The following is a 27,154-nucleotide window of genomic DNA, read 5'->3' on the forward strand; positions in this document are numbered from 1 at the left end:
AAATGTTTGGTAGGATGTTAGTTCGGCTAGGAGAACCTTTGTACTAGAGGATATGTTAAGGTTAGCCAAACATCGCAATGTGGTAATGAAATTGTACATAATATGAAACTGTTTATTTTAATGTTTTAATTTTGTTTCATATTTTAATAAATACGGCCCGGGAGGGTCACTCCCTCCCGTCTCCAAAAACTTTAGAACTGTTTCCGGTTTCCCATCCTTGGGGATTGTGTTGAGAGGGGGTGGCGGGTATCTCAGCCATATGAGAAGTCTCCATTTTGAGGTACCCTCGATTGGTTCTCAGTGTCAAAAAGAAGAAAAAAACAAGGCAAAGGGTTTCTCCAACAACCAGTATGTAGTTTAACATGCTTTAATACAGGCACCAGGAATGCCACAACCCTGATCCAACTTATGAAAGAGCAGATGGCATACATCTTAAAGACACTAGTTACATTACGGTGCATTAACAGTCGACTTCCCCTTTCAGAATCGAACTATCCCTCCGAACACTCGTTGACTGAATTAGTGCCTTTGGTTCTGTATAGTGCTCCGTTTCCTTTCTGCTAGTTTTGCGCTAAGCAAATATCACATACATGTATAAATGTTCTTCAAAATATTCTCCTGTACCAAAGAAGTGTAAAGCCAGTTTTATACTAGGCCCTGTCTTTGAACTTAAAAGGAAGTTCATTCACATTTGTGAAGTCAAATAACTTGGTCAAGTCTTCCATTACACTACTGTACATATATTCAATATATGTACAAATCTCCTTTGAAGCATGTGCAGTTCGCCTAAAATTGAAATGTGCAATAGCTTCAGCTAATCACATTTTATGGACCTCTCCACGTCGCCACACATAAATATTACCAGGAGAGATTGATTTTTGTTGCTGGGGATTCCTGCGTCTTGTTTTATGAAGTTAAGCAAAGGAATAGCTTTACCCAGCCAGCTTCATTTTCTGCAACGCTGGTTCAGAGGACAGTGCGTGATGGATAGCGGAGGCCGTTTGTCACATCTGATCTGCCGTCTGCCGTGGAGGTGCAAGTCGAGTGGGAGAAAGAAGTCTTGGGTATGCTCTTTGTTGATTCTGACGCCACGTAGTAAAGTTGTCGGTTCTTCTGTGTTCCCCGGTGCTTTGCTCTGCTGTTCCCTGTAAGCGCGATGACCGTCTGCTGATTGAATGCGATTAAAAGGTTGGTCCCTGTCTTTATGAACAAGCCGGCTGGCTTGAAATTCTTCCCCTTGGTTTAAGTTCCATTCTTATCCACTAGTGGGAATATGTATAACGCGCTCTAAATAATAAATTCCACAATAATACGTTTTACAGCACATTTGACAGCTTAATTTTAGGGAAAGGTAGTATTACCATCCTTGTTAAAAATACATGCTAGCCACCCTATCTGCTGCAGCACTCGTCACTACGATGTCAAGGAATTTGACTACACCCCACCTCCATGATGGAACGCTGCAGGCTACCTTTGCTAGCTGCAGCATGGTAAAAAATAACCACATCACCTACAAAGCTATCAATGTGCGTATATATATATATATATATGTGTGTGTGTGCACATGTATATATATTACCTACTGGTGGTCGCCAGTAGGTAGATATAGTTAGTACCTAGTTTCCATAGGAAATCCACAACTTTCTAATTGGAATAACTTTTGCACAGATGGACGAATCTTAGCGAAATTCTCCCAGAAAATGGCCTGCTCCGCTCCTTCCCTGAAAGTTTGGGGGTGATTCATCAAGTGGGGGCCGAGAAAAAAGGGGGTCCCAAAACGTGTATTCCCCATGCAATTTTCCATAGGGACGTTTAGACAGGGCTGGCGCAGCCTTCTGGCGCGTTTGCAGAGGGGGAACTAATTCCCCTTGAATACTAGGAGTCCCTGGAGGCCAACTAGCCCACCAAGAACCTCCAGTATTTGCCAGGGGGCTGCCTTGCAGAGAAGTGTAAAAAGGGGTGTGGCCTCTTTACATGTCTCTGCAAGGCAGCGCCCTGGCGCTTTTGCAGAGTGGGAACTAATCCCCCATAAATACTGGGGGTCCCTGGGGGCCATATAGCCCACCAGGAACCTCCAGTATGTGGCCTGTTTACACGTCTAGCGCATACTGGAGGTTCCTGGTGGGCTACTTGGCCCCTAGGAACCCCCAGTATTCAAGGGGAATTATTTCCCCCTCTGCAAATGCGACAGGGGGAGCGTTTGTAGAGTGTTGCCTTAATGGGTTTTTTTGGGATCGGCAGGGTACGTACCCTGCGCGTATCACAGGATTTTAAGCACCACGGAGCTGCGTTGCCGAGTGTTGTAAGAAGGGGGTGTGCCCTCTGAACACCTCTCTGCAACACAGCTCCCTGGCGCATACTGGAGGTACTTTGTGGGCTACTTGGCTCACAGGGGACCTCAGGATTGAAGAGGAATTAATTCCTCGATCTAAAACGCGCCACATGGCATGTTTGCACACATGTCACCTCAGTCCCGCCCCCATCTTTGACTATTGAGCACAATATTCCTCTAAAATCATCGGAACAACAAATTCCGATTTACTCACCTGTTATCACAAGAGATGTCAGTGCTGCATCTTTGCGCCCAGTACGGACCCTGAAAAGTAAATCTAAGCGTACTTACCAGTAACTTGTATTTCCTTCCATAGGAATCTATTGTGTGTCCAGCCCGAACTGCCAAGCCATGTCTTGGCAGTTTGGGGTGGACTGTTCCCATAAGGCACAGGGTCAGACTGATTTGCATATGGCCATGTCTGAACTGTGGTGGCGGAGTGAGCTAAAGAATGGTGATGGATTAAACTCAGATCAGTTGAATGGGGGTGAGTGTTTGATTTACTCAAACACTTCGTCCATCATCCCCTTTTGTATTGCTTTGTTCGCCCTAAGTTGGCAGGGTATGCTCAGATGGAGGAGGAGGAGTCAAGATGGCGGGTTGAAGCTGCCAGGTGAAGGAGATCTCATGGAGTAGCTCCCCACCGCTTCCAGAAAAAAAGCGCTACAATCTGTCGAGACTGGATTAGTCAAGAGGGGCAAATATAAAAACTTGGAGCTTGCCTTGCGTCAATACCCTTATTTACGATAAACTGTCTTCAAGGGAAAGAAAAAAAAAACTTACTCAAAATACTCCTGCAGGGGAAAACACCCGCAATTCTGTTGTAGCTGTCTCTTACCGTGGCTGGATTTGGATGCTGCAGTTTGTTTGCCGGCTGAGCAGAGGGGTTATGCCGGTCTGGAGACTCAGAACGACCGGCCCCCTCCGAACGCTCGGCAGGGCCTGCAACGGGGCGGGTCTTGGTTTACTCTCCTCTCAGCTGTGTGTTTTGCTGAGTGAAGACCGAACGCCGTATCCACCAACAGAGCAGCCATCAGAGCCGAGACTCGCTGCAGCGCCGATGACATCGAGGCAGAATACCCGCTCCACTAGAACTGGAAGAGCTGGGAAGACGGGGAAACCGGTCGGCTCAGGTATGATGTCTGTCAGCGATGCTAAAGCGGCATTGGGGAACTCTGCTGTAAAAGTCAAGACCGTTACGGGTGTTACGGGTGTTAGCACTGGAGGCAAAGGTATAGCTAAGGTCACGATGGACAAGCAGTCACCCTGCCCAGCTACAGTACATTTGATATAAGCGCCAGCAACAATTTCGAACTACTGGCTCTTTGTGATGAAACTTTAAACCACCAGATCTTGCCTTTTTGAAGCGAATTAGAGGGGGCAGGCAGTAATGAAGTAAAAGTTATAAAAACAATCAGCACAGCCCATCTTACCATCTCTGACATAGGTAAAGTGACCTTTAAGGGAAAAGATAAAGGCAAAGGCAAGACTGATAAGGTTGATATGGTTGATAAGGCTGAACTTCGCACCGATGGAGATTCCGCCCTTGAGGTTGAAGCCATAAGGGAAAAGGAAAGCGACATAGTAAATCTAGAAGTTGTTGCGGCTGAAGGGGATGCAAAAACAAATGCAAATACAAACGTCTATTTAGATACTGTGCCAGCAATACCTCATGCTACTATAAATACATATGTCGATCCAACCAGCCATATGGACATAACACAAACTACTCAAGTGGCTGACTTAATCACAGCCGAAACTACCTCTGAGAAGCAACTTGGCGAAATCCTACCGGTAAAGAATATCTCAGACTGCTTACATATCAATGAAATTGAGAGGGCGGAAGAAAGCTCTAATCCTGACTACGAAGAAATCTTTGATGAGGGTGAAACCGTTACGGAAATTTCCAACAACAGACCTAATGCTTGTCGAGTATCCGGCTTAAGAAAAGCAAAACTGAAAGCTAAAACTAAACAAAAAACCACAACTCGCAAACCACTGAATAAAGACCCTATTGTAACTAAGAAGGGACGTAAGGCTATAGTTGATGATAGCCCGTTGAGAAAATGGATTGAAGCAAAAGGAGGTGTGAAGGGCACGGCTTTAAGACTTTCTGGAGCAAGTCCTGAGGAAGATTTGAATTTACGAGACAAAAACATACTTCCCAGAATGGAGACCACAAAAACGCCAGTATCAACGAACGTTGATATAATAGCCTTACCAACTCTACTGACCAACAATGGACCTAGTGACGTGGGCTCCACTACGGAAATACAGCCAGATACCTTAGCTCCAACTTTATCTATGAACATGACGAGTAGTCCTGCAACTAACACCGTCATCGATCCACAAGCGGATCCAACAAGTTTAAAGATAATCTCAACTCCGAATGAAATTGACTCTGACAATTGTCCATTGGAATGATCAAATGCTGAAAATATTGAAATGGAGAAAATAAATGTGGGCCCTAGTTCTCTGGTGGCTAGTAATTTGGCCACAACATCAGATCACAGTGATACACTAAGCCAACTGCAAACCCAATCAGTAATACGCATGAGATGGAAGATCTAAAACAACGAGTTGTGGAAGTAGAAGAAGGCGCCATTTGATCGGAATGAACAACAAGATCCCATTCAATACGCGTATCTAAATTGGAGGCTAAAGTGGAGGACATGGAGAATAGGGCGCGCAGACACAACCTTAGACTGTTTGCAATTCCTGAGGGCACGGAGGTGGCTGATCCCAAATCCTTTGTTGTGAAACATTTTCAAAAGGACTTTAACGATTTATCGGATTGGCACTGGGACTCCAAATTACAGCGGGTACATAGATTGCCCATCTTTCAAAAGAACTAAAATTCCCTAGACCGTTTTTGATTTATTTTGGGAACTTTCTGCTGAGACAAGCAGTGTCTCTTAAAGCTAAACCTAATAGCCCAGTCACTATCGATAATATTACTTTTTTGTGCGCTCGGACTTGAGTAAGGGCACAATGGATCGACGCTGGGAGCTTCGCAAATTGATTGACTCTTTTAAAGCTATAGGCTGCACGGTCTATCTACAAGAACCTGCCCGCCTTAAGGTTATTAGAAATGGCCAGTCATTATTTTTTACTGAACCGGAAGAGGCGATCCAGGCTCTAGAGAAATTCACAAGAGAGCGAGACAAATGAAATAACATTTTCATTAACAGGACATAATCCTGATTATTTGACTATTTAGAAAATATTTGAATTTGCACTGTCAAATGGAGGCACACTTTGGTTGAAACTTTTTTCTTTCCACACTCTTTACTTCTTTTGTCTCTCTCCTTTTTCTTTTCTTTTACCGCTTTCCTTTTTGATGAATCTATGACTTTAGTTTGGAAGCGGAAGGGGCAGTCTCCATGCCTATCACTTCACTGTGCTGCCCTTCCAGCGGAAGCAAGGGATAGAGGGGTGCTCCCCCTTAGAGACCTGAGGGTGAGAGGGCGGGTGGCATGGGTCAGGGTTCTGGTGTGGGTTGGGGTTAAAAGGGGGAAAAAATGTATTGCAAGAATAGAATATGGGCAGAAACAGAAATTAAAGATTTTGAGTTTTTGTATATCAAGCAATACATTATGCAGAGGAGGTCGAGAAATATAGGTACAGGTCATGTCTTTTCTTAGATGTTTGGTGTGGAATGTTGCTGGACTCAATAATAAATTTGAGAGGAGAGTGGTACACGAAGAAATGAACATGTATAAACCACATATGGCATTTATTTCTGAAACTCATATTGGGTTTGAAGATCGTAAGCTCTTATCACAAATGGGCTATTACCTTGTTGTTTGTACAACGCTAGGGGGTAAACATAGTTTACAACGATGTTTTCACAACGCGGTACCTTTACACCGCGGCTGTGACAACGCAAGTCGTTACCACGACTTGCGCTGGAGGGCGCTCAAGGTCTAAAAATAGATAATTTACTATCCTAACACCTTCCCTAGGGTCCACGGGGACTGGTGTTAGAATAGTAAATTAAACTATTCGAAATCCGCGCCCCCACAACGCAAGTCGTGGTAACGACTTGCGTTGTCACGGCCGCGTTGTAAAGGTATGCGTTGTGACGGTACGCGTTGTACCGTCATATATCCCGCTAGGGGCATCAATTCGGGGGGTAGCTATTCTGAAACAAAATGGTTAAGAATGAATACATTAAAACCGCAGCTGATGCCAAGGGGAGGTGGGCAATAGCACAGCTGCAATTTGATAAAAAATGCTAAGTATTTTGTATTGTATATGGTCCCAATATTGATGAACCTAAATTATATGAGCAATTGAATATTGAGTTACTTGATTGGGAAGGCTAACTGTTGATAATGGGGGATTTCAATTGTGTCATGAACTACAAAATAGATTCTACAAGTAAAGGAAATAGAACTAGGATGGGTAAAGTCAGGACAGCCATAATAGAACTGGCCAGGATTCATAATCTGAAAGATGCTTGGCGTATTAAACATCCCACCATAGCTGGTTTTACATACTATTCGGCGCCACATAAAGCCTGCTCTAGAATCGATATGATATGGGCAACAGACAATATTCTGGAGCACTGTGACATATAACTTTGCCCTAAAGTTACTTCCGATCACAATCCAATACTGTTTGAATTTAAAACTTTGGATAGAAAACAAGCCCCCGACAGTTTACATTCCCTAGATATCTATTAACAGATTCTGAATTTATTCTTGGTATTAAAAGTCACATAAAGGAATTCATATTATTGAATATTAATTCAACAACTGTTAATTTTGCATGGGATGCGTGTAAATGTAGCATTGAAGGCTATGTACAACAATACATTTTAAGGGACAACGCTGAAAAATGTGGCGTAGAAAAATTGACTACATCTAATATTCTACTTGTTGAACAACAACTGTCTGATGCTATAATACAGGAAAAAACTAATATCGAAGAGCTAGGATTAGGATTAGTGTCATTGAGGGCGGCATTAAAGAAAACCCTCAGGGAAAAATACAGCTCCAAAATACAAAAATATACATGGCACAGTGCGAAGGGGGAGACAGAATTGGTAAAATTTTGGCTTACAAGGTAGCTGATAAAAAAGCCAGATCTTTAATAAAAGTAATAAAAGGGCTAGACTCTAAGGAATACAGAAAATCGGAGCAGATTCTAGACCAATTCGCCAAATATTATTGCCACATCTATACTCCAGAAAATTCACCTACTTCAGAAGAAATGAGACTTTATTTAGAGAAACACCTACCCGGGAGATTAGATGTAGAATCAATGAGACAACTTGGCTCCAAAATTACAATCGGCAGGGTATGCTCAGACGTGAGTCCCTTGCTCATTTTGCCACTGGATTCAAGATAGCCTGGCTGATGAGGATTATGAATCCGAAACCGGTACCAGGATGCTTGTTTCCGGACCAGGGAAGACATGGCTTGGTAGTTCGGGGTGGACTGTTCCCATGAGGCACAGGGTCAGACTGATTTGCATATGGCCATGTCTGAACTGGGATGGCGGAGTGAGCTAAAGAATGGTGATGGATTAAACCCAGATCAGTTGACTGGGGGTGAGTGTTTGATTTTCTCAAACGCTTCGTCCATCATCCCCTTTTGTATCGCTTTGTTCGCCCTAAGTTGGCAGTGTATGCTCAGACATGAGTCCCTTGCTCATTTTGCCACTGGATTCAAGATAGCCTGGCTGATGAGGATTATGAATCCGAAACCGGTCCCAGGATGCTTGTTTCCCGTCGAGGGAAGACATGGCTTGGCAGTTCGGAGAGGACTGTTCCCATGAGGCACAGGGTCAGACTGATTTGCATATGGCCATGTCTGAACTGGGGTGGCAGAGTGAGCTAAAGAATGGTGATGGATTAAACCCAGATCAGTTGACTGGGGGTGAATGTTTGATTTACTCAAACGCTTCGTCCATCATCCCCTTTGGTATTGCTTTGTTCGCCCTAAGTTGGCAGGGTATGCTCAGACGTGAGGCCCTTGCTCATTTTGCCACTGGATTCAAGATAGCCTGGCTGATGAGGATTATGAATCCGAAACCAGTCCCAGGATGATTGTTTCCGGTCCAGGGAAGACATGGCTTTGCAGTTCAGGGTGGACTGTTCCCATGAGGCACAGGGTCAGATTGATTTGCATATGGCCATGTCTGAACTTAGGTGGCGGAGTGAGCTAAAGAATGGTGATGGATTAAAGCCAGATCAGTTGACTGGGGGTGAGTGTTTGATTTACTCAAACGCTTCGTCCATCATCCCCTTTTGTATTGCTTTGTTCGCCCTAAGTTGGCAGGGTATGCTCAGACGTGAGTCCCTTGCTCATTTTGCCACTGGATTCAAGATAGCCTGGCTGATGAGGATTATAAATCCGAAACCGGTCCCAGGATGCTTGTTTCCGGTCCAGGGAAGACATGGCTTGGCAGTTCGGGGTGGACTGTTCCCATGAGGCACAGGGTCAGACTGATTTGCATATGGCCATGTCTGAACTGGGGTGACGGAGTGAGCTAAAGAAAGGTGATGGATTAAACCCAGATCAGTTGACTGGGGGTGAATGTTTGATTTACTCAAACGCTTCGTCCATCATCCCCTTTTGTATAGGGGTTAAATATATGGGCACCCTTGAAAAGCTGGAGAGATACACGGGTGCAGTGATAAATGAGTATATGTAGTGCAATCTATTTATGTGTATAGTGGTTTTATATTATTCCCCCGATCATGGAATCATATGTAACTAAATAACTGTGTATTTATTGTGTTTTCTCTTTCTTAATATCGCCAGTCGTAATAATGTATATAAGAAGTTTATGGCTAATTTTGTACCAATTTTAAATTCTCAATAAAAAAAATAAAAAAATAAAAGGATAGGCGGGGCTTCAAGTCCCCTTCTGCAATCTCCTCTCTCACCATGTGGCTCGCCGAGCGAGCAGCGCATGTACAGCAATGCTAGGTGAGACCTAACAAATGGAGAGGCAACAAAAAACAGTACAATTTATTTAAGTCCAAAAGCCAAAGAAGTCCTCAAGTCTTTAGGGATGTGTACTTTATTGTTCTTCCGATGAACATAATCAAACTCAGCAAGAGGCTTTTACATCACCAATTTGTATAGACAATTTAGTTCTTGTCTAGGATGTGTTGAAAGCAGGAACTTTCTTATATGTTTACGAGGTTGTGTGAATAGATTGTGGGGAATGCCTTTTATGTGTATATGTTTCCAATGAAAAATAAATGCTTTTGTTTTTTTTTAAATAAAAGAAAACATTTGTGAAAAAAATGACTTGTTTGGTATTGGGCTGACCTGTAGACATTGACAGTTGTTGTGCTTGGTATAATGCAGCGTTGTCATTTAGTATTTTTGGGGATACAGCATGGCACAACATGATGCAGGCTTGCAGGCATAGCCAGTGTTGATCAATCAAAGAATCTGTAATATTATATATCAGTTGCTTCTTGAGTTTTGCTGTTACATCAGGAGACAACTGAAGTTTGGTCAGGGGCTTAAAAGTCTGATTCCAATAGGTAAGACTTTACTTTGCAGAGCAAGGCAAACTGAGGCCACAAGCAAGCAGGAATTGATCTCAGATTCAAAGAGCGGTGTAAAATAATTAGTAAGCTCATATTTGGAAACAAAATGGTTGCATTTTTACAATATATATTTAAAGTGTTATTTGAGCGATTATTTGTATTGAGTTCAGAGGCCATATTGTTGATCGTGGTTCCTTATTATGACTGACACATTGTTCTTTGTGGTCTCTGTAAGTAGTACTGCACTATGAGTCTGTAAGATGTGCCTGAATCTGTGCTTGTAATTGTGAAATTTGTATAACGTTGGATTTTTACACCCAGTCTTAGATAGAGAAATGAGAATCTACTTTGAAGGGGAAGAATGGCATAATGAGAGAAATTGGAAAGTAGAATTCGGTGAAAAAAGGTGTTGCATCCAACTTGAAAATGTATACCCCATGTGCAACTGCATGGCCTGCTTTTTATTTGCCTGTATTACATATAGCTCTGTATAAAAGCTGCAAGGAAATATTGCAGGAAAAAGCACTATTTTATGATAATTGTCTCAAAGTTTTCATGAGTGGAATCAACATCCCTGAAAATAATAGGTGCACTCCATTAATAACAATTTAGAACATCTGGAGTTTTAGCAAATTTATGTAGGAATTATGCTGAAATACGCCACAATTGTCCATAGATTTCAAACATTTTCTCAGGACTGGGGGGACATCCAACCGCCTCCCCACTCAATGAAGTTGGGCACGCTCTATTCTTCCTTTCACGCTGTGTGTTGGTGGGAATTTATGTCCTACCCCTTTCTAAATTCATCAGTCACCTCTTAAGTATATTTTACCTTGGTTCTTGCAAACTTGTAAATGCTATCTTCATTTTTCAATGTGAATAAAATATTCTTGTTTTTGTTTCACATTCGTAAGTAGTGTTCAGCAGAGCCGGGGCTCTTCACATTTCACATTGTTCAGCAAAGTGTACACCAGCCAGAGAAATATAAAAAAAAAATCAAATATAAATAACTCTACATTTACATGTAATTGCATTTCTCCTCTGGCAGACACTTAACTACTGGATTTATCTGACGTGTGCCCAGGGGAGACAAGTGCTGTTCGCGCCCCTCTACGTGATAATAAACAATCATTTTCAGTGCTTTCAAACAACCATTCACACACCTCTTAAATGGTCAATTTACTTTCATTTTACCTGTCGAAAAATGGCAAGATTCATACAGCTTCACGCAGACAGCTATCATGAATCAAATAAAGAAAACGTACCGTTCTGTTTGTGTTCTGTCAGGGTACATAAAGTGATGTCTGGGATTTTAATGTCTCTATGGATTAGGGTGCATTTATTTGTTTTTGTCTCTGCTGTGTTCTCGAAAAGGTGGGACTAGACGGCAAGCATTGGAATACAGAATTTACTGTGATTTCACAGATCTAAACAGCTACTTTAAATGCTTTCTGGACGGAGCACTTTTGGACTGTATTAGGCAGACTAGTGTCTTAAATAGTTAAAGAGCTGGATCAGCTCTATTTTACCAACTTAAGACAGTGGTAAATGGTTGCTTGTCACAGCAACTTTAAAGGCATATGTTGTTTTTGGCTGGAAATGCAGCAGGCCTAAATTAAACAGCAGTACCTAACACAATAACATATACAGAGCAACATAACAAGACAATTTTTCTCTTAAATGCAAAGACATTTCATACTGCTGAGTCCATTTTTGCTATTTGATGTACTTCATGTCTTCATATCGTTTGTTTTTCACATCGGGTACCCTCGTCAAATTTGTGTCCTTATTTTAGAACATTCTGAAGATGCTAAAGGCAGGCCAGTTTAACGCATGGGCGCGCTGGGCAGTTGGTTGGGGCCCCATGAACCAGTGGCATACTAATTGCCACCTAGGTGATCCCTGAGTTTGCCGCCCATGCAGGTAAGAGCGGGGGGGGGGAGGGAGTGTTGACTGACAACTTGTTCCCTGGGGGGAAGGTGGGTGGCAGTAAACAGATGACTTGTTTTTGGCGGGGCAGTGGTAGTCGTCAGATGATATGCTCACCTCAGTCGCCCCATTAAAAAGATTGCCGCCCCGACCACTCCCTAGCTACGCCCCTGCCATGAGCATAGGGGCCCCACGCTAATCTGTTTTATCAATAATTTACATTTTAATTCCTGTGAGTAGTTGTGTAGGCATGGTCCAGTGCACTACTTTCCCCAGGGGACTATAATGCTGTTAAGAGGGCCCTGGCTAAAGGTAAACAGGGTTTGTAGATTCCCCTAAAGAGAAAATAGTCGAAGTATAGCTACATTTTTGTTATTTTGGGAAACATGGGAAAAAAGATCTGTGCAAAAAATTGTAGTTTTTTTTCCAAAAATGCCTTCTGTAAAAAAATAGCTGAACTAAGATGACCATTTTCTAAACTTTCAGGAACAAGCAGAGCTGTATCAAAAAATGATTTTCTTAGCACAGTTTTGGCATTTTTCCATTTTTTTAAAGTGGGAACAGGTTAGGGTTGTGTGGGTGGGCCTGGCACCCATGAATGGAAAGGCACCAAAACACAAATTAGACAGGTCAATACTTTCCATTCAAAACTAACCCGTTTTCTACAATTTGGATAAGTGGATTTTGGATCTGGGCTCAGCAAACCTGTCCAAACCTAGATATTTCTGAAACGTAGACTCCCGTCGGAGTCCCGAGATGTGTAAATTATTTGGATATCGCAAGGTATTTTTGCCTAGTACCCGTTGCAAATCTCAAACTTTGGCAAAACACATTTCCCTCAGATTTCTGTGAGAGAAAGTTCCGGAATCTGCAGGGATCCACACATTTTCTACCATCGGACATTCAATGGGTCAAACCAGGGACAATTGGAATTCTTTTCACAAAGAGCTCACATTGTCCTGTCTTGATGCGTTCCTGCATCGGGCATTAAGCCCGCCACTCAAGTGGGGTAGCATTTGTAACAGGACAAGTGTAAGAATTCTGTTTGGTAGGAGTTTTTTTGATCCTTCAGATTCCAGAATTTGCATGATTTTAGGAAAAAGTTGAGGTTTGTAGTGCACAGTTCGCAAGAAAACGTTGTAAGATCAACACAAGGCACACCACTTTATGCTCCCCAGGATGTCTAGTTTTCAAAAATGTCTAGGATTCCTAGGTGGCTGCTGATCCTGGGTCCGAATACTGCAACAACTTCTACTCCTGATGTCTCCATGTAGCATTATGGAGCCTTTTGTATTACTGTTTATCTAACAACGCTGGTCGTTTTTTTATTGTGAGAAGTGTGGAAACACAGGGTAATAAAAATGTTGTAGATACCAGCAGATTCTGGAAGTTTCTGCCACAGAGGTAAATGAATGATTTTAATCAATTAGGAAAAGGTTGAATGGTGTAGGGCATTGTGGGTAAGTGAGTAGGGTCAATGCATGTTATACCACCCTACACTCCTCGGGTGTTCAGTTAGTAGTAACAGGATCAAAGAAAAATACTAATAACAGTGTTGGAATCATGAACCAACTATTTAGTGGTAGTGAGTTGTAAAGCAACGTCAAGGCACCAACCATGTTAAGGTCCAGTCACATGCCTTATGTGTCCATCCACAAACATATTTACATCACCAGCCACATGCCCAACACAAACAACACTCACATCAACAAACCACTGCCATTCAAGGGCCCATAACATTCATATGACCACAGGACTAAAGCACTGATCACACTGCGACTCCTCCACCAGTCATCAGCCTACTAAGATAGACACACACCCGTATAAAACCAATAAACAAGTTTTGCCAGCCAGCAGCCACACATACCACCGTAACAACAGCAACACACTTTGCCACCCAATAGCCACACATTCCACCAGCCACCAGCTAAACATATCACCAGCCAACATCCACATATTCCATCACCCAACAGCCTCACAATTGCCACTGCATACATTTCACCAGCCACTGTTGAGGGTTGATGTCACAACGAGAGTATTACTTCGACCATGACCATCTGCCTTCTAACTACAGAAGAGTCCTAGGATAATAAGCCTATGCTAAGCTTTGACTATATGTTCATGTTTGTATTTGTATTGCATTTCAGATTTATAAAGCGCACTGTAACCCTACGGGCATCCTGGTGCTGCGGTACAAATACTCCATCACCACGCTTCCGGGCTCACTGTTTGCTAGTCTCGGCCTGTCCTTTAGGGAAAAGCCAAGTTTCAACTTTGCCCCTGAATTTCATCAAATCCTGCATCTGTCCAAACTCAACTGGCAGAATATTCCAGAGGCGTACTGCTGTATAGCTAAATGCTCTTCCACCAAATTTAACTTTCTTAATCTTGGGTTTATTCACCAGAATAGTCGAGGAGGACCGAAGGCTTCATATGGGATTATACCAGTTGAATTTAGACTGCAGCGGTATTGGTCTCATCCTGTGCAGTGCCTTGAAAACAATGCACAGTGACTTAAATTGAATCCTCTATAGTATCGGAAGCCAGTGCAGCTCCGACAATGCCAAGGATGTGGATGACCGTCGTGGTCTAGATAGGGCCAATTTAGCCGCCACGTCTGTACTCTCTGGAGTCTCCCAATCAGGTACCTAGGGGTTTCCAGCAGTAGCGCATTTCCATAGTCTAGTCAGCTCAGAATAATGCTCCTTACTATGTGTGCTCGCACCTGTAACGGCCGGATTCTCGGACCAGATAGGATCAGCTCCTCAGAGCACCTCCAACCCAGCCGGAACGTAACCACCTCCCTCCTCAGGACCCATCTGTCCAGGCACCTGGGTACCTACCTGAGGATGGGGAACTCGCAATATACAAGCTCATATCATCAGAAACACCACTAAATCTATAGCGATTACTAGGAATACTCACTGATTACTAAGGACGTCCATGCCCTACACCACACTCATACCTCATAGTCTCGCGACCACATGGGTCCAGACTAATCTACCCTGGGGCAGTTCTGATCATTTACCATTACACACTGGTTACACCCAGTGCTCGCTCAAGATAGACACTGTATCCCCCCAGTGCTCTCACTATTTCATCCAGGGCCCAAGCCACAATCCTGTGGGTATACACACTGACCACAATCAGTGATCTCACTAATGCCACTCTCTCTCTAGCAGCAATCTCACTACACACCGTGTCCTTCCGGTGCTCTCATTAACAAGCCACAATCCGGTGGGTATAACGCCGCATCCCAACGACGATCACTTTCCTATGAATACCTTCAGCTCTCTCTCTCTATGTTGGAAAGTTTCTCTCACTATTCACTAAAGGTTCACTACTACAATAATATTATGGAATGGCCGAATTACTTAGTGTATAACGTATTCTCCTAGCTCAAGGGCTCCTCTCTCTCCCTAATTATTCAGTGGCTACTTACCTGATCAGGGGCAGCATCTGTTCTGGCTGTAACACCTGACTAGAAGGAAAGGTTACCTGCGCTTTAAGAACAAGAGACACACACTGTATGCAAAAGTTAATCCCTGATTTAAGCGCTCCTATTTCCTTTTGATCCATCAGTTGCTATATATAGCATCTGGTTAGAAGAAAGGTTAGCTCTATCATAAGAACAACACATGCACACTGGTTCACTAAGAACTGGGGTATCTTTATTACAATATCAATAAAATGGTAATAGACACATACACAGATCTGCGGGGTCTCTATTAATATACCACATCCACATGTAACTAACAGGGACTGTCACACCGCTGAAAGAAAAAGGATTAGCAATACAATAGCCTAGGAAATAAAAGACAAGATTAAGGTGTAAGTGTAAAGCAAACTAGTTCAGACTACCTCACCTATTAGAAGGAATGTTTCTCTCCCTCTCTGTGGAATCAGGGCTCTCTCTCTCCCTCCGTCACCACAGCTTCACTCCTCTGGCTCAACTGCTCCAGCTGGCAGCTTCAACTCCTCCATCTGCTTTAATGCATTCTGATAATCTGGCAGCCCCAGCTGATAGTTCCAAATGTGTTCATATGACTGCTCTCTCCAGCTTCAGCAATTATCTGCCTTCTCTCTCCATTCCAGAAAACCAATTGAACTGAACTGTACTCTTCAGCTCCAGCAACCATCCTACTCCTCTCTCTTCAAGAACCAAACTGACACCCCTCCTCTCCTGCAATTCGCTAATATGGAATCCTCTCCTCTAGTGGAAAGTTCCAGCCAGTAGCCTCCTCCCACCAGGTCCATGCACCGGGCTCCTTGCTCTAGACGCTCCCACAGTGATCAGATGCTTGTTTCGTCTAGAGACCTGAGCCCAGGGACACTTCTTGATTAGATTCAGCTCTGGCCGGTTCTCTCCGGTTCGCTTAGGACGAACAACAGTTCAAAACAAAAACATTACCTTTACCCTGCAAGCATCTCAGTTCTGCAGGGATAGAAAGCAAAATGGAGTCTCTCTAGTTCTGGGCCTTGTAGGCCTGAGAAGGATGTTATAACACTTAGCTCTGTCAAAGTACCTACACAAACCATACCAATATGTAATATAAAGTCAGGACTACAGGATCCACCCTCTACTATAGGCAGGATAATGAAAGGACACATAATTATGTCAAAGCCAATAGGCAATAGATGGATAAGAATCAAGAATAAGGGATCTATCATCATATTAAGCAGCTATCCTCTAGTTTATGCTTCTAGGTCTGGAACAAGGCTTTAAAAGGACCAACACAAAGCAAGAATACAGATTATAGATGTTAGCAAGCTTAAAGTCATCATCACTCCGAAATAGAGCCAAAAACCATGTCAGGACAGCACCTAATATGGAAGTAGCGTCAGAATCCTCTGGAGAACCCTGATCAGCGAAAAACAGCTTCCCACATTTTTATTGACTTGGGTTTCAAGGTTCAGTTTATCGTTCAAAATGATCCCAGGATTGCGTACCGTCATGACTGGTAGCAAAGGGGTCTCCGTGGGAATGGGCCAAAAACCCGACGGGAGAGTTTGTCTAACCTGAAGTTGCCATGTGCCATGTGCATCATTACTAATGCCTCAGGCTGAGAAAGATTTTTTTGCATGTGCCTATAGTGCACTCTCTGTACTAAGGGACTTTGCGTTTGATGGACAGGGTACTCAGTCAAAACATGGCACATGTTTCACCCACCATTATGTGCAGTTCATTGACCGAAAGAGGATGAAGGTGACAAACAGGCCACAAGTATGAGAATTGTGACTAGTGGTGGGTAGAGTGATCCGCCTTTTACCTACACAAGATCCCGATACAATCAAACCTAACTAAACTTTGAATATCTGTTCATGTCTGTCTCTCACCCATAGCCCTAATAATAGCACCTATACTAACCCTTCTCCATTGGCAGCCTGCTTAGTCTCAGGAACACTGGCGTTTCATGAGCTGTTATTACACTCACTGCACTAAATCCAACTCTTTCCAGTGTGTGGAAGTAAGTTGTGAGTGTCTTTGGGTGCACTTAGGGCCCAGTTGTCAGACAATGCCTAATGGAACCCAGATCATCAATCAACTCACTAGAAGATTACAAACGGCTCAGAGCTAGGCAGATAGACTCATCCTCAACCTCCGAGAGAGAACTCATAATGCACCACTTTTAAGGGACTTCCACCAGATCCCGAGACTCAAACACGTTCATTATAATTAACTTACACACACACATTCAAAGCACTACACAATTTAGGCTTCACCAACTGAACAGTTGCATATCCTTCCACCAACCACCTAGGAGCATCTGCTCCACAGGACTCATACCAATAGACATTCTGTGCATACACAGAACCAGCTCAGGAGGACGAGTATTCACTTACATCACTCCTAAAGCATGGAATGGCCTCCCACTTCACATCAGAGCCTCCTCTAGTCCTTTTGAATTCCACAAGAAGTAAAAGACCTGGCTTTTCAAATAACAAGTATAACATGGCAGGGCTACACAAACACACATGCTCAGAACCAGGATATGCTTGCGGGTAAGCATGGGCGAATTTTGCGAATCTGGCATTTGCGAATTTGCGTATTTGCGAACTTGCAATCTGCAAAATCCGCGAATTCTCGCGAATTTGCGGATTTTTTTTGGTTTTTTTTGTGTTCGCAAGGGTTTCTGCCAGTTCGCGAGGGTTTTGTACCAGTTCACAATTGCGAACTTACTTGTCGGCACGCAACGGTCACGACTATGTTGTTCTACGTCTGGTTCATCATCACAGGTTCACAGCACCCTCTGTTTCAACACTGCCACCATCTGTTTCACCCATGCCACCCTCTGGTACATCAATGCCACCCTCTGGTTCATCATCACTGTAGATTATTGGGGGGAAAAGCAAGCACACCTGCCCTGCTTCAACTGACAAGAATTAATTTGGGGTTGGCTTATTAATGTGTCACTGTTTTAAAATTCCAGTCTGGCACCTGCTTCCTTATCAGTAATTTGCTTTCTGTTGCAGTGCATTTCTTTTTTCCAGGACCTTTGTGGCCTACGTGTAGCTATTCTATGAGCCTGCTGTGAGGGTCAGAGCAGGGTCATACAATTGTTGCAACTAGCAACTGAACTCTGGAGGGGCCCCAGTCAGGAAGCACTACAGGGAATGGTTACTAATGATGAGTTTGAACTTTTGCACCTGCTGAGTGCTTTCACTTTTGCAAAACTCGTTTTTCTGCAATTTCGCCTGATTCGCGGTGCGCGAACTTGCACGAGATTGAATTCGGAAGACGCGAATTCGTGCGAATATGCGATTTGTTTTTTTGCGGCGTGTTCGCAAGGTTTTGTGCGTTTTACCGAGCCGCTTGTAGCGCAACGGCGCGAAGTTACCCTCGCGGTCGTTCACGGGCGCGGCCATCCTGTTTGCATGACGTATTTCCGTTTCCGGGCGCGATGTGTAATCTCGCAAAGTGTGCGGCTCGCTAGTACAATTTTGCGTGTGTTCGCGAGCAAAATCTCACGCAAACTTACCCACGCGGTCGTGAACAGGCGCGGCCATATTGTTTCTCATTCATTGCTATGGTTCTGGGCATGCTTCTTATATCCTCTCTGAATCTCTGCCATCCTTTGCTTGTTTGAAGTTTTTTTTTATATATTTTACTTATTATCTATACCTCTATTTTTCTAGCTCTATATTTTTGTGTTTTCTGCTACTTTTGGTTAATTTTAAACTACTTTTTTAAACTATTTTCTTTTCTTTTCTTCCCTATTCTATTTTCTTTATTATTTAGCTTCCTTTCTGCCCAGACCATGGTAAAGAGAGCCGGGAAGCAGCCCGAGAAGGGGAAGGGTCCCGCACCCCGTGCCCGGCTCCCGTGCGGGCGTTTGAGGGGGGAGACAGTCGCACCCCGGGAGATCTTCAGCCCGGAGGAGGTGGCCGCACTAATTTTTTATGTTCAGCGCCGCCTCCCCAGGACCATCATGGCAGGCTGCAAGATCGGTAGCGGGTACGGGATCCGGGAGAGCCGTAAGCGGTGGGAGAAGGTGTGCCGGGCCATGTACCACCACTCTCGGGTCCGGCGCACCTACAACCAGGCCACCCACCGCTGGACGGATGTCCTGGACCGTGAACGCGATCTGCTCGACCTGCTTGGCGTTGAGATCCCCGGGCTTTGTGAGTAGTAGTAGTTATTTCTTTACTACTCTGTTTTCTCCTGCTCTGTGTGTTATTATATTGCACATTTTTGTTTTTTACCAAGAGCAATAATGCTGCTGATTACATTGTAGGTAAATTATATTTCAAAATCTTCTGTGCATTTCAGGTGCACTGCTCTCCTTCTCAGTAGTGTTGCTACTATGCTTATTTGTTTTCGATTTTGTGTTCATTTAATTGGCCTGTGAAATTATGTATGAGTGTTGTTCAAAGAACTGCGTAATGCTAGACACTAAGGTTCAGATTTTTAATTACCAGCGCATCCCTGCAAAGTAGCAGGGATGCACCAGTAATTGTGCACCACGCCACCATCACCCATGGTGTGCCGTACTTACAATGCGGCGCACCATGGGCCCAAAATGTCACCAAAGCGTTACGCATCTGTGCCGTAAAGGCGGCGCATTGCTGGAGTTGCGCCGCAACGATGGCACAGCTCCATCAATGCTCTGGGGTGCCCTGTCTCCCCAATGCTGCGTCAAGCCGTACGTCTGCTTCAAGCAGGCGCAGGGTTTGAGTCACGCATCATTGTCCTTAAAGTGACTGATTGAAATCTTGTAGATTTGCCTCAGCCACTTTTAGGATGCGTTCCTGCGCAGGAACGCCCTCCCTTGCGCCGGAACGCCCCCTAATGGCGCAGGGCTTTACAACGTGATGCATCTCCCATGTGCGTTACGTTGTTAATATACGCTGCACCATTGCGCCTCTTTTGTTCTGCCGCTGCGTCACAAAAGTCACGCAACAATGGAGCAAAAGAGCCGCAAGGGGCTTCTAAATCAGCCCCTACAGACTCAAGTCCAGTCCTTCCTTTGTACACATGGCGATAAGAAGAAATAGTGATGGTGGATTGATAGTTTGAGTATTTTTTTTCATGACTGGTTAATGTAGTAGGAAACTTTAGTGTTGTCGCTGATCTGCAATCACGACGGACTTTGTCTGTCACTTCGCGTGCTGCGGACTGCTGCCTGCCAATCCTAGGCAAACCTTTTTAGTACTTTATTTAGTGAGTTACATAAGAACTTTCCAAGTCGACGGTCCGCAAATCAAGCAATACTCATAACGTAGACAACATGAGATCGGTCAATATATCCCGTGGAATAGTTGTCTATTTCCTATTTCGCCAACATTTTTTGTAATTGTTCTTTTGAAATTGGTTGACAAATATCATCCATGTTTTCTGGCCTTTCTTTCTTTCATGTTGTACATCAGCTCCCCCCAGGGGCAAGAGGACACAGGAGGAGGAGGAGGGTGCTGTTGAACAGAATGCAGGCCAGGATCAGGCAGCCGAGGCTCCTTTGCTGGCCCCAGTAAGTTTTAATTTTAATATAGAGTACCTATTTTTTCCTAGCGTTCCTCATTCGATTTTTTCTAAATCGTCTTTGATCTTCTTGTAGACTGGATCTAAATTCTTATCTTGCCTCGACTATGATTCCCTGTGGAATTACTAGATTATTCTTATTAGTCTGTCTGTGTAGCTAACTAAGATTGCACATTTGGCAATTCCATTGGACTCCCATTCGAGTCAGCAATAGCTCTATGCACTGAGTGCAGTCCTCTGGGATTGTCCATAATGTCTTTTCAAGTCTTCTAAATGTTTATGCTTTGACAATTGCCAACAATAAAAAGGTGAATGACCACCAAGAAAGAATAAGATACTACTTTACTTTTGGTTTGGATAGTAGGACAATCCATTCTACTACTGTTGCAGGGACAAATCTGCACAAACAGAACTATGGACACTAAATAATGCATTGCTTAGCTTATCAATTATAATAGGTGCTGTTAGACTTTCCACATACCTCAGTGATAACAGACTTTGTAGTTGAACCCCTAATCTCCTTACTGACTAGATAGTGTGGCAGAGTCATTTAGCTCCCAAAGTCACCGATGATTGATCCCCAATGATGATTAGATTATCCAACGCAGGACAAGAGTACGGAGTCAGAGTCAAGAAGTGTCAGAGGCACGGACTCCTGCTTGCAAAAATTCCAAAACCTTTAGCTCATCCACTCTAGTCTGGAGGACCAAAAACCACAGAGTCTATTTAAGTTTAAAAGCTTTATTAAAAGTAAACACATTTATTAAAATCAAGTTTGTCATAAAACTAAACGTTTAACTGAAAATGGAAAAGTGCTAGGTGCTGACGAATAATTGGACACATTTCTTGTGGTCGAGCCGAGCTCTCACCTGGTTTGAACTTGACCCTGCTCGTGTTCTTAGAAGTCAAGCTTCTGTCTGTTAGGAGAAAAAGTGGTGCGTGTTAAAAATAAAAAGCAAGCATTCATCAATTGTGCCAAAAAGTGCAGCAAGACAACAGCCATCCCTGGAAAAAGGGAAATTTTTACTTTAGAGTAGACAGTCACAAATTATTACATTGTATTCTGTTTTTTTTCACATTTCTTTATTCCTCCTAGACCAAATATTATATAGTAGTGAGTGGTGTATTCTAACATTTTTAAATGTACTTTGTAGGTGGAAAATCGGGTGGCAGGGCCAGCGCGGAGGTGGTGGTATTGGACGAGGGGAACAACTCTGGGGAGGAGGCGGTGCAAGTGCCGGACGTGCCTGTGAGGGTTAACACGGTGGTGACGGGCAGAGGTAAGCTATATATTCCTTACTTATTGAGATTGAAGACTGCAGAGTGTGCTTTCTGCACGGGTGTATTATAAATCAACCAGGTAGTAGCCTCCTCTAAATGTACTTCGACTTAGCTGTGAAGTTTTTGGCGAGAAGAATCCCAATCAGATCTGAGATGAACTTGATGGATTGGATGAACGAAAAGTGAAAGAAGGGTGTAAGTAAGTGTGGAAGGACGAGAAATTTAATGATGACTGGCAAAGAAGAATGATATGTGTTTGCTTGGTCCCCGAGGTGGCTGGGAAGGTAAGAATATGGTATGGTGCATGGCTGGGTGAATGATGAAGCAAGGATGGGTGGAAGGAGAACAGCCTGGGTGGGTGAAACAGAAACTGTATGTGTGCATGTACTTTGAATGGATGGATGCCTGGATCATGGTACTATCTGACTCTTAGATAGCATATGTGTATCTAGAGAGAGTAGACGGTCACTGGATGAACTAAGTGTTACTTTGAAGAGCATGTAACACCGCACTTGCACGTCCGTTCCAGTGTAGGAAAGGCAAGAAAAAGAAGCTGTAATTTTGTCCAAATACTATCATGAATAGTAGCAGTAGTTTGTATTGCAACTGCAAGCACAGCATATATCCGGTTATTACGGTGGACACTCCCTACCTCTCTTAATAACTTTAGTTTAGTAGTAGTACGTCATTCATGTGTGGGTGTATCACTGTTCACTCAATAATAAGCAAAGCACCTAAAGTCATCCCATATGTCATCAAATACATCCCATGTGAAGTGATAGATAATCAGATTATTTAGCTTCTTCATTTTCCTTTTCTAGATCTCATTTGCACTGTAGGGTGAAAGCTAAATTAATTAAGCAGTAGCCCTTTTAACAGAGTATTCTCAGCGCCACCCGTTATAGAAAAGTAAGAGCTTCACCACCTGCATGTACTGGACCAGTACAGTAACGCAAGTCTGTCTCACTCATCATGGTGTGCGTCTGTTTTTCTCGGGTGCAAGTTCACTGCGCTGGCATTATGCCGGCTTGCATAAGATAACTTACCAATTTTCCTAAACAAGAGAGAAGAAGAAGAATAAGACTGTTGTACTGTCATAGTCGACTGTAATGGAAGTCCATAGTGCTCGTAGAATTTGTTCCTTAAACTCCCACTAATGTTAGAGCAAGGATGAAGAAGTGGGAGGTTAGATAGATACTGTCCTCAATAGTTATGTACTGTGCTTTCAATTTGCTACTTGTACTGTGACACAACTTTCTCCTCAATCATGTTGTGTTAATCTTAAGGAGCATTGGTTACAGACTATGTCTTTCATTCTTCATATAGTTGCTCCTTCCAAATCAAACAGACCATCAAGGAGGGAGCTTGCTCGAATGGCCCGGCAACGGAGGCTGGATGCCACTGTCGCCGAATATCGAAAACCTATAAGAACTTGGTGGAGGGCCTCCGCTTCGACCATGCCACCCTCCGCAAGGATTATGATGCCCTGGCGGCTAAAGTCAACAGTACCCTGTCGTAGTGTCCCTTGTCCCTTTTTTAGAGACTTTTGGGGGGTGGGAATTGTGAGTTGGGTTGTTTTTGGGACTTTTGAAGGACAATCGTTGGGGTTAGGAAGGGTCTTGCGGGAGATTATTTTGTTGGGGCTACAAAAATATACTTTTTGAAACTTTATCTGACCATATCTGTTTTTTACTGCTTTTGAGTCTGGTGGATGGGGGTTTAACAGTAAGTTTGTTTTCCTGAAGAGTCCTAGGACTTTAGTAGTACTACCGTCAATCTCTCGTTTCTCCTAATACTCCATTATACTACCTCCCACCAAACGCTTATCTTAACTGTAATTTGTGTTTGAAGGTAGGTCTAGGCCCAGGGCTGGCTCCACGGGAAATGGCGATTAAGGTTGGCAATCCTGGGCGGATGAAATGTCCTCCTCATTGCGGTGGTACTAGTGTTGTGACACAGTGGCAGTTGAATGCCTATGGAAAAAAAGAAAATGAAACCTGGTTTGTCCTTACTGTAGCAATACAACGGTACGATAGAGAATATAGCAGGTGACAGTACACTAGAACAGTGCCACAATGTAGCCTAACAAATGGTAAAGTATTGAAAGTATGTAATGTAATGTAAAATTGTATTTATATCGCGCAGCAATCGCTCCAATGGAGCATCTAGGCAATACCTCCGGCAAATTACCAGATGACAAAGTGACTCAGAGTATAACTTGTACTTGTGTTGGATTTCTTTGACATTGGCTAATACTACAAGAAATAGTACTGAAGCTGAGTAAGTCTAGAATATATCCTCGGATTCCTTCACCATGACCTTATCCTCCCCAGCAAGTATGTGGAATTATTGATGTCATTTAGTCACACATCAAGCAAAACCACACAGTCCGGGGGAAGAGGGTTAGGGTTTGGAAAATGGATAAGAATGGGGGTTTCTTTTTGGGTAGGTTTAGTTGAGAGAAGAAAAAAAAAGCACAGCATGGACAAACAATAATAGAAGATAAAGAAATCTTTGGGTACAAAGCTAACCATAAATCTTTTAAGTGACATAAAGGAAGTGCATGCACTACTGCATGCATTGTTACTGAAAAGTAAGTAGTACTAGAATGCGACAGTACAGGGTTGCAGCGTTTTCACTTGCCTATCTCTGCACTCAGAGAAACACTTCTTACATTAAATTAGGTTCAAAAAATAGCCGAAGTAAAACCCATAGAATGGCTGTAGGGATCAATTTAGAAGCAGAGAGAGATCCAAGAAATGCAGTCACACTCATAGAAGAAAACAACGGATACTGTATCTGTATGTTGTTGTAGTTGTCCTGTTGAATTTGGTAAGTAAGTTGCATGCAGCAAAAAATTCCTCTTATTAGCGACACTCCTCCATTCCAGCTGACGCTTCGTCCATCAATGTTGGTGACCAGAAGACACCCTGTCCACTGCCTGCCTGGCAGATGCTGAAATGCAGCTCGCTAATGTGAAGCCTGACTCCATCCTTTTTTCCCCATTGCACAGACTGAAACCCGGCCTGTAATTATTGAACGAAAAACAGGAAGTGATATTACAACACCACTGATAAATAAATATAAGGTATGTACGCTGTGTAGTGCAAAAAGTCACACTTTGATTTTCCTAATAGACAGTACAATATTTTTGAAAGTGCGTACTCTGTCTGAGTCACCTTTTGAAGGATAAATAGGTATGGGCAAATTAATTTAGCGGGTCTTTCCCCTCAAGCTAGGTGTACTGTAAACTGTGTTTTAGAACAAAATTAGGCCTTCCCAGCAGTGCTCCCACCCAGACCCTTACTAAAGCCAGTCGCAAAAATTTAGAAGACCCCCAATCAGATCTCAAACAACGAGGCCTAGCAGAAAACTGGTGACAAAATGTACTTTGAAAGTAAATGTAGGCCCAAATACCCCCTTACCCACCGTGGATTGTATTCAAACCACTTGCAAGCAAGCAAAAGTATCCATAGCCAGCATCGCTCCAAGACTCGAAAACCCCCCCACCCAAACACATGCAATAAAAATACTGCTAACCCTAACGAGCCCTAAGTTAAGAATAGTGGCAAAGGCTTTCTTTAACTATGCCAAATCCCCCCTTTCCCACCATGAATTTTCTTCAAATGACTTGCAACCAAAATTACACATTCTCACGAGTGCTCCAAGACCCCAGAACTCAGGTGCAAAAATCTAGAACACCCCGAAACACATGCAATCCTGCTGCTAGGGCTAACCCTAACGAACCCTAAGTTACAAAAAGTGCCAAAAGGCTTTTCCTTATGGATTTTGTCCAAACCACTTCTATCCGGTATTAGACCTTCCCAGGAATGCCCCAAGACCCGCCAACCCACCCGCAAAAAAGCACAACACCCCCAAACAGCCAAAAAGGAAAATCTCATACTTACAATATTTCTCGGCCTTCGGTCCAAACGCGCTGTGCAGCTAGGTCATAACTCCCGTTTTCCACCACGGATTTCCTGAAAAGCAAATGCAATCAAGATTAGACTGTCCCAGCAGTGCTCACAGACCCCAAAACTCACCCACAAACACCCAGAACCCTCCCAAAGAGCACCTCAAAGGCAAGCAAGTCAGCAAAAATGCAAAAAAATTCCGCCTCCGATTTGGTCCAAACCACTTTTATCCGGTATTAGAGCTTCCCAGCAATGGCCCCAGAGCCGTCAACCCAGGCGAAAACTAGTAGAAGTCCCCCAAACAGCCAAAAAGCAAAAGTACAAAAATGGGGACTTAATCATTTTCTTGCCAATTTCCAAAATCACTCCACGCGCGCTCTGCAGCTAGTCCCTAACTCCCCTCTGCCTCCATGGATTTTCTTCAAACCTCTTGCAAACTAAAGTATCCATAGCCAGCAGTACTCCTAGACCCCGAAAGCCACCCACAAACACCAGGAAGCCCCCCAAACAGGCCCCCGAAAACGCTACATTGAGCAAAATGTCAGAAATAGCAAAAAAAAATTCTGCATGGATTTTGTCCAAACCACTTCTATCCGGTATTAACCCTTCCCAGGAATGCCCCAAGACCCGCCAACCCACCTGCAAAAAAGCACAACACCCCCAAACAGCCAAAAAGAAAATCTCATACTTACAATATTTCTCGGCCTTCGGTCCAAACGCAGTGCTCCCAGACCCCAAAACTCACCCACAAACACCCGGAACCCCCCCAAAGAGCACCTCAAAGGCAAGCAAGTCAGCAAAAACGCAAAAAAAAATCTGCCTCCGATTTGGTCCAAACCACTTTTATCCGGTATTAGAGCTTCCCAGCAATGGCCCCAGAGTCGTCAACTCACCCGCAAAGAAGTAGAACACCCCCACAAGTGCTGAGTCTTTCTTCATTGGGCGTAATCCAGCCCTCTGCTTTGAAGGAAATAGGAGTCTGGAGGAGGAGGATAGAGGAGCATGTTCTTCTGAACTTGTGAACCTGAGGAATGCAGACTGCGGCACCTTCAAATCAATAAGCAAACAAGTGAAGACAGTTCTGCTGATGGGCTTGTTTTTGTGATTAGGTGATTAAAGTTTGAATTAAATTAACTGTGCAAAACAAAGAAAGACAGACACACAGGAATAAAAGTGAATAAGGACGAAAAAGAAAGTTATTGATT

This window comes from Lissotriton vulgaris, chromosome 11, assembly GCF_964263255.1.
Source record: "Lissotriton vulgaris chromosome 11, aLisVul1.2, whole genome shotgun sequence".
Classification (NCBI taxonomy): Eukaryota; Metazoa; Chordata; class Amphibia; order Caudata; family Salamandridae; genus Lissotriton; species Lissotriton vulgaris.